The sequence below is a fragment of the Quercus robur genome, chromosome 4 (genome assembly GCF_932294415.1).
Source record: "Quercus robur chromosome 4, dhQueRobu3.1, whole genome shotgun sequence".
In the NCBI taxonomy this organism is placed as follows: Eukaryota; Viridiplantae; Streptophyta; class Magnoliopsida; order Fagales; family Fagaceae; genus Quercus; species Quercus robur.
Genome location: NC_065537.1, coordinates 60,891,074 through 60,899,195, shown reverse-complemented (window position 1 = coordinate 60,899,195; position 8,122 = coordinate 60,891,074). Strand labels below are relative to the sequence as shown.

Here is an 8,122-nt window from a genome sequence, read left to right as displayed (position 1 = left end):
CTCCAAACTTATTCATTTAAATTTAATCTTGTATGAGACATTGGGCACTAAGCCAAACATTGCAGCATCTAAAAATGACCAAAAGAAATTATACTATACAGTATAGATGGTAATATCAGCCAGTAATTCTCAAAAGAATAGAATCTCAATATGCAAAAGAAGGAAGCGCCAATTTCACAAATCTAAATTACTGAAGTATCACATCTTTGAAACTTCCAAGACCCTTTTAAGATTAAATTAAAAGTACCTTAATAACTAATATAAACATAAAACACATATTACATTCACCCAATTGGTTAATCCTCATGACAAATTACATATGATATCAGCAAATATTAAACAGTGAACAAAATATTCCTCCAAATTGATTTTGAGGAAAATTCCTTAAACATATCACTCATTAAATCATTTTAAAAAGTCGTGTTAAAGAGTTCATTCAGCCCTATGATTTCATGGGAAAATCAGCAATTTTAAATGATAACACAGAAAAGTTGGCGTTTGGAAAAAAAATGCATAATTCATAGGATGTCTGTTCAAAAAGATCCTCCTTAAAAAATTTATTTAAAAAAAAAAATAAAAAAGAAGCTTTTTGGCATTATAGTTTTTTAAAGCAATAATCTTTTTTCCAAAAATTTTCAAAAGGTTCAACTGCATTTTTTTTTTTTTTTAAATCGTGTTTTCAAAGTGCAAATTTTAAAATCAATGTTTTTTAACATGCTAAAGCTAACCCAAACATACCATTAGATGAGTCATAAGATTAAAATTACAAATAGACAGTTATTTCAATTGCCACAAAAGTGGTTGAAGGAACTTTACTCCAAATCAATTTAGAGGAAAAAATAATAAGCAAACTTTTTGGACAAATACATAAAAATAAATAAATAAATAAATAAAAGGAGAGTATAATTAACAAACCTATATCCATGTATTTTCAGAGAAAACTAGTTTAGAATTGTCTAGAGATTGATAAGATCATGAAACATGTGTAAAATCAAAAGATCCCTCAGAATGCCTAGTATCCACCTGGCAGGGCATGGAATCATGGTTCCTCAACCTCTGCAATAAGCTTGCAATAGGGAGCCCAATTTTTTTTTTCTTTTCTTTTTTTGTGGAATGAATTCCATGCACCATTTTTAGATTACTAAACTTTTCATCATTGGGATATAGAAATTGTAAAAAATCAAACTTTAGCATAGGATAGGCATCAAGGCACAAAAAGAAAAACATTTCATACATACACGTATGAAGAGAGAGAGAACCATTAGAGCAATGTCTGGTGAGTGTTATGGAAGCTATTTCGGTGCTGGGGTTTGTTCTGCTGCAGCTATGACAATGTGTTTAGGCTTAAATATACATACTCTTGCGAGGTTGTGCGGTTTTTTTGGGGCAGGGGTGTTTGAGTTTCAGTTCAAGTTTGAGTGCAATGCCCCTAACACAATGTTGTGTTGTAATTTTTTATTTATTTATAGGAAACCAGTGAATTTATATCATTTCATGATTGAAAATACTGGTTTACATCTGAAGATACTTCAGAATCTATAACAGTTGGAGTTTCCTCCATCCATGTTACAAAGTCATCTATAAATTGGGCATACTTAGTGAGTCCATGTGCTTCTTTATTCCCTTCTCTTCGTGTGTGACAAACTTCAACTTGGCAGAAAAATTGCATATGTTGCAGCGTACCTGAAATGACATTGGCAATAGCAGGTGAAGCCTCTGTTTTCCCTTGAAGAGCCAAGCAGACCAGCAAGCTGTCACTTTCAAAAATTACTTCCTGGATGCCAATATCCCTAGGAAAAATAGCAGCAGCCTCGACAGCTTTTGCTTCAATCTCCAGTGCTCCTAGTGGGACCTGTAATGTTTTGCTCATTGCAGCCACCACTCGTCCTTGATCATCCCTTGCTATCACACCAATACCAATACCAGTCCAACTGTGCTTCAAAAATACAGCCCCATCTGTGTTCAACTTATACCATCCATTTGGAAGAGAAACCCACCTACCCTAAGCTGGCTGATCTTCCCTGTGTTGGACTGGAACCTCCTATGCTGCATTATATTCATCCAATAGTCTTATGGTTGTCTCAAACATTTCTGCAGCAGTGTGTTTTCTTCCCCCATGCCTTACTTCATTTTTATTCTTCCATATACACCATGCAATCATCAGTATAATATCCAGCAAGTTTGAGCCATTATTGGGATTCATCCCACTTTGCCACAATATATCAGTAAACTCCCCTTGCCCCCTATCTTATGACTCAGATTACAATGGGTCCATACTTCCCTTGCCTTTGTGCATTGACACAGTACATGCAAGACAGTTTCTGAGCCTAAACCACACTCTTCACAGGTCAGGTCTTCAATGACTTTCCCATGAAATAAATTCATCTTGGTTGGAATGATATTTTGACCACTCTCCAGCCGAAGTTTCTAACCTTATTTGGGATTTTTGCCTTCCACAGCTTCTGCCAAAATCTTTTCATACCCGATTACACTGACCATCACATCCAGAGGTAGGAGCCTCAATGGCGAGACTATACGGAATGTGGTTGGGCTAGTAGTCCATCTATCCAACCATTAATCAATAGCAAACCAGTAATCAAATTTCAGAGCTTGAAGAAATACTAAACCTAAGGCTCTTGCTTGGCAATTGAGTAAATGGAGGAAAAGATTTAAACTTTTCAAAATTCAAGACCCTACTGCACTCAACTGAAACAACTAATTAGCTTTAATTAAGCTGAAATTTTCATCTGGGTATCTCTATTTTTCTTTTTTCCATTCCAAATTCTGCTACATCCACACCATCTTAACTCCCACACAAAAATAAAACAAAGATACATCTTTTTACACCAAAAAAAAGGTTAAAATTTGGACCAACCTTTTTAGTTCCAACAAAAAAAAACAAACTTTTTTTTTCTTTTCCTCACCAACCAAGCATAGCTTAATAACTTGAGGACCCAAATAGTTAAATGATTAAATTAGTCTAGTAATTCTCAAAAAAAAAAAAATTAAATTAGTCTAGTAATAGTTAAAAGATCATTAAAATTCACAGTTTAAGCACTCGTGAACACTAATCCAGATTCAAATTTTGTGTCTAATCTACAAAAAGTTGAATGATAAAATATAAGAACACATAATACAAAAAAATCAAACCGTGTCTCAAATCTACTAATGGGTAAGTTAAAAAGATTTAATTTACAATAAAAACATTTTAGGATAAGTGATAAATTTATGAACCTGCTTGGCCTCCTCAATCCTCATCCATCTCAGTCTCAGACATCTTCCTCTTCCCAATGAAACATTTTTCACAGAAAAGAAAGTGTTCTCAGGATTCACCACAGCTCAGCTGCTTGTCTCTTAGCAATTTTCCTATCACCATTCACCACAGAGTCTGCTCCTCAGCATTAGTCACAATCTTTGCATTGCTGCCACAGCACTATTACTATTCCATTTGGTTCTGGAGCTGGTTATGGTACACAACAAGTGTTTTTGTTCGGTTTGGGGGAACATGAAGGATAGAAGTGGATATGGGTTTGTGCTACAGTTGCCATTTTTTTCCTGCACAGAGAGAGAGAGAGAGAGACTTTGGAGGCTGAGTGAGAAAATAGGTTTAAAAGGCTGAGTTCCACTTTAATTTATTAGAGCCTCCACGTCTCCAAATTCTATTTCATATTATTTTATCATCTTAAAAAAATTTACTTTATCAATTATACCATACTATTTTATAATATTTTTAATATCTCAATTTTTATTTTACAATACAATATATTAAAATAATATATCTCAAAACCCAAAAATCCGATGAGAGAGAAGAATTGATAAATTAAGTGAATAATTTTTTTTTTTTTTAAAGAATTGAACTACAGTGTAATTCTACTTTTAGAATTAAACTATAGCACTATCGCAAATTTTTTTGCAATAATTGGTTTTTACAAATCCAGATGTATGGGAAGTTTTGGGCTTTTATACAAAATTTTCCCAATATATGACATATATCATTCTCAATGTGAATGCTCTTATCATGTGTAGAAGCTAAAGTTTTTTATTTATTTTAAAGTTTTTTTTTTAATTTACAATCCATCTTTAAAAAAAATGAAAAATATAATAAAAACATTAGCTTTTTTACTAGTATAATTCTAGCCATTAAAAAAAATATATGAATGAAAAAGATTTAAATTCATGGTTAAGAGCATTAATTATTAGTACAGCTAAAAAGTCATATCTCATATTGCTATTTTTAGCATCACCAACTAGAAAAGTAAGACTTCATTAGTAGAGCTAAAGCCAAAAATTATGGCTTTTCAGTTATAATGCACAGCCATCTTTGGTTGTACACTATAGCTCAATGGTAAAAATAAAATAAATAATAATTGTTTATCAGAACTGACCTAAAAAAAATTGGAGACAAGACTTTGACGTGTATATCCGTACTTGAAATTAGATTAATATAAACATTAAAAATGGGTCTCACAACACTATTCACATATTTAAAAATTATTTTGTTACAGTGTTTTCAATTTTCAGTTTTCAGCTATAAGTGGTATCTAAACAAACCCTTGACCCCAAACACTTTGTGCATGGAGAGTTGCTAATTAAATTACAAACTTCTTAGCTATAAGTCTAACTTAAGTTGGCCAAGATGCCTAAGCCTAAGTCATAATACCTTTTTTATCTTGTAACCTAACATCCAATCTTAAATCAAATGTTCAACACCATATTTTATTGACCAGTATTATTATTATAGATAATAAAAAACTTTCAAATTTTTTTCCCATTTGGGTGTGCATTTGTTAGAATTATATAGTTAAATAATTAAAGGAAAAAAGCATTTTCACCCCTAAATGTTTGGGTTAGTTCACAATTTCTCCCCTATCTTTGAAAGCAACCAATTTTCCCCTCTTCCATCATAAATAAAAAACCAATTTTCCCCTCTATGTTTGGGAAATGAACAAATACTTCCAATCCATGACTTTTTCAATTGAATCTAATGAAATTACAATAATTACAAATGCAATATAAGAAGATAACAATGCAATCTTCAACTTTTTGTCTTCCTTGTGGTGTACAATTAATAATTTCTTTAAAAATTTTCATTAGATTTAACTGAGAAAGTAATCAATTTGAGGTATTTACTCATTTTACAAACATAGAGGGAAAATTAGATGATTTCAACGATATAGGAGAGAATTGTGAACTACCACAAACAAAAAAGAGGAATTTTTTTTTTTTAATAATTAAATTTACCATATCTCGATAACTTAAATTTTTGGAACAATTGATAATTTAATTCAAAGTTACAAAGAAAATGGGCTGTGTTGAGTAGTTGGGTCAGTTAGACTAAACGATTAGACTGTGTATGGAAATATTGCTCCAAAGTCCAAAGGCCCAAATTTTTTTGCTTTCTAAATTCAATCCAAATTCAAGAAGTTATCAGAATCTTCTGTGCTGCATGTTTCTAGCACGCGTACCGATTCCTCCAATACCTCTCTCTCTCTCTCTCTCTCTCTCTCTCTCTCTCTCTCTCTCTCTCTCTCTCTCTCTCTCTCTCTCTCTCTCTCTCTCTCTCTCTCTCTCTCTCTCTCTCTCTCTCTGACAGGCACACACATTGGCATTGTTCATATCTACGATGTAAGGTTATTCATTCGCTTATTATACATTTGAATCCTATAGCTTAAAAGATGTAGGGTTATTCATTGGCTTATTATCATTGAAACCATTTTTAATGCTCATGAGTTGCTTGTCAAAATGCCCCACCAAATGATTATGTTTCTTTTGGTTATTTTGTACATTTTTGATAGTTTTCCATGATCAGAGGCGGCCTTAGACATTTTGGGGGCCTAAAGCGAGAACTAAAAATGTATGTGTATATGTATGTGTATGTGTATGAGTGTATATGTACGTGTATGTTTATGTATGTGTATGTGTATGTTTATATTTATGTGTATGTGCATGTGTTTATATTTATGTATGTGTGTATGTTTATATTTATAAATATAAATATAAATATAAACACACATACACATAAACATACATGAACACAAACACAAACATACACAAAAACAAACAAACACAAAAACAAACAAACATAAACACACATACACATAAATACATATATATAAACATAAACATACATAGACATAAACACACATACAGACTGAGAAAAATTAAACCCTCATATAGACTAGAAAAAATTGCAAACTAACACCAATCCTCAAACAATTTCGTTAGTTACTTTAGTATGCTAAATTGAGCATTTTATGTGTATTTATGTTTATAATTAAGTTTATGTGTGTATATGTTTACGTTTATGTGAGTTTATACGTGTTTATGTGTATGTGTGTTTATGTATGTGTATGTGTATGTGTATGTGTATTTGTATGTGTATGTGTATATGTAGGTTTCTTTGTCTTTTTCAGATTCAGGTGCAATACCCTGATGCAATTGTAATTAATGGCTGAGATTAAAAGTTAAAAAAAAACATTCAATCTCGACCATTAAATAAAATATATTAAAGGAGAATTAAAAATTAATAATAAAAAAGTAAAAAATGAAAGTTAAAAAAAAAAATGTAAAAAATGTAAAAAAAAATACATACGACAATGCACCTAATCTTAGTCCGTCTTTCTTTTCTCACAATTTTTCTTTTCTTTTTTATACGGTGCTTTGTTATTCTTCCTTTTATTTCTCTTTATACGTCGCCTAGGTTGATAGGAAAGGAGCGAGCGAAAGCCACGTCAAGAAAGGAAATCGAAGATTGTGTTGCCGAGCCAAAGACTATGAAAATCTCTTCCTCTCAACTCAGACGATCCTCTTAGGTGAAATTATGGCTCACGAGGCTTCATCGGATTATGGTGTGTGATTTTTGGTTATTTATTTATTTATTTGAGATTATGAAGCAAATAGTTTTTATATTTTGCTTACCCTTTCTATTTTCTGAAAACACTTTTCTGGGAAATACCATTTTTTTTTTTTGCTTTGCTTTCAGTCTATTATTCTTGCTTGTGGTATGTGTTTGATTAATTTGGATTTAAAATTAGTTCAACAAGATGATTTTTCTTTTAAAATATAATAACAAAACCAATATATGTTTTTTTAACGGTGGGTTCACTTTCAGTGTTTTCATTTTGTGATTTTGGTTGTTTTGTGAGTTTTGTACTTTGATTTCAGTGGGTGTGATTTGATTTGTGATTTGGTGAGCTTCTGGGTTTTTGTTGCAATTTGATTTTGGCTGGGTTTTGGCCGTGGTGGTGGTCGTGATTTGATTTTGGCTGAGTTTTGGCAGTGGTGCGTGGTTGGAGATGATGAGCTTGAAAAGCTCCGACCATGGAGGTTTAGAAGAAGAGCTTGGTGGTCAGCCATGGAGCACAATGTGACGTGGGTTGAGGCAGAGAGAGGATGAGAGGGAAACAGGGGCGGCTCTAGACATTTTGGGGCTTAAGGTAAGAACTAAAAATGGGGCATTTTTTATACTTATATATTAATTAAATTAATGTTTATTTAATATTTTTATATTATATTTTTCATCATTATTTTCATTTTCTTCTAAATTATTTTGAAGTTCATTATCAAGATTTGTTGTATTGCAAAATTGAACATCATTTTCTTCTAAATTATTTTGGTGAATTTATTGCTCATTTGTGATATTTTCATCTAAATTTTGTGTTATATTTTGTTTATCACTAATAACAAATTTATCCATTGATCCTTTTTGAGACTTAATTAATTTTTTTTTTTCTTTTTTTAAGTTTTTCATATCCAGATGCAGATTTTATAGTAGACATTTCTAATCAAACAATATATTTATAAAGACTAAAATAAAAAAATAACTTTCAAGTGTAGAGCAAATGAGAAATAGAACTTGATTTATATAAAAAGTATTGTTGTAGTTTCACTGACCAATAACAAGTTTTTAGCAATCTCAACCTGCATAAATTAAAAAAAAAAAAAAAATTAAGCACAAGCATAACAAAAATTTAAGCATAGCCATAACACTGACACAAGGCTTATTAATAAGACCCACCAAAAAAAAAAAGAAAAAACTTGAAGACCCAAACTTAACGCCCAGTCCAGGGAGGGTCCAGGCAGCCATAATGATAAACTGATAAGTGATGAACAAAGTTTACAA

General features: G+C 31.6%; 1 long non-coding RNA gene across 1 annotated transcript; it reads right to left on the bottom strand.

Moving 5' to 3' along the window:
• Positions 1-1,130: 1,130 nt before the first annotated feature.
• Positions 1,131-3,621, bottom strand: LOC126723218 (uncharacterized). The gene is made up of 2 exons (XR_007654194.1): positions 3,235-3,621; positions 1,131-2,563 (listed from the first exon to the last, which is right to left on the bottom strand). It is a non-coding gene; the product is annotated as an uncharacterized LOC126723218 (long non-coding RNA).
• Positions 3,622-8,122: the final 4,501 nt, after the last annotated feature.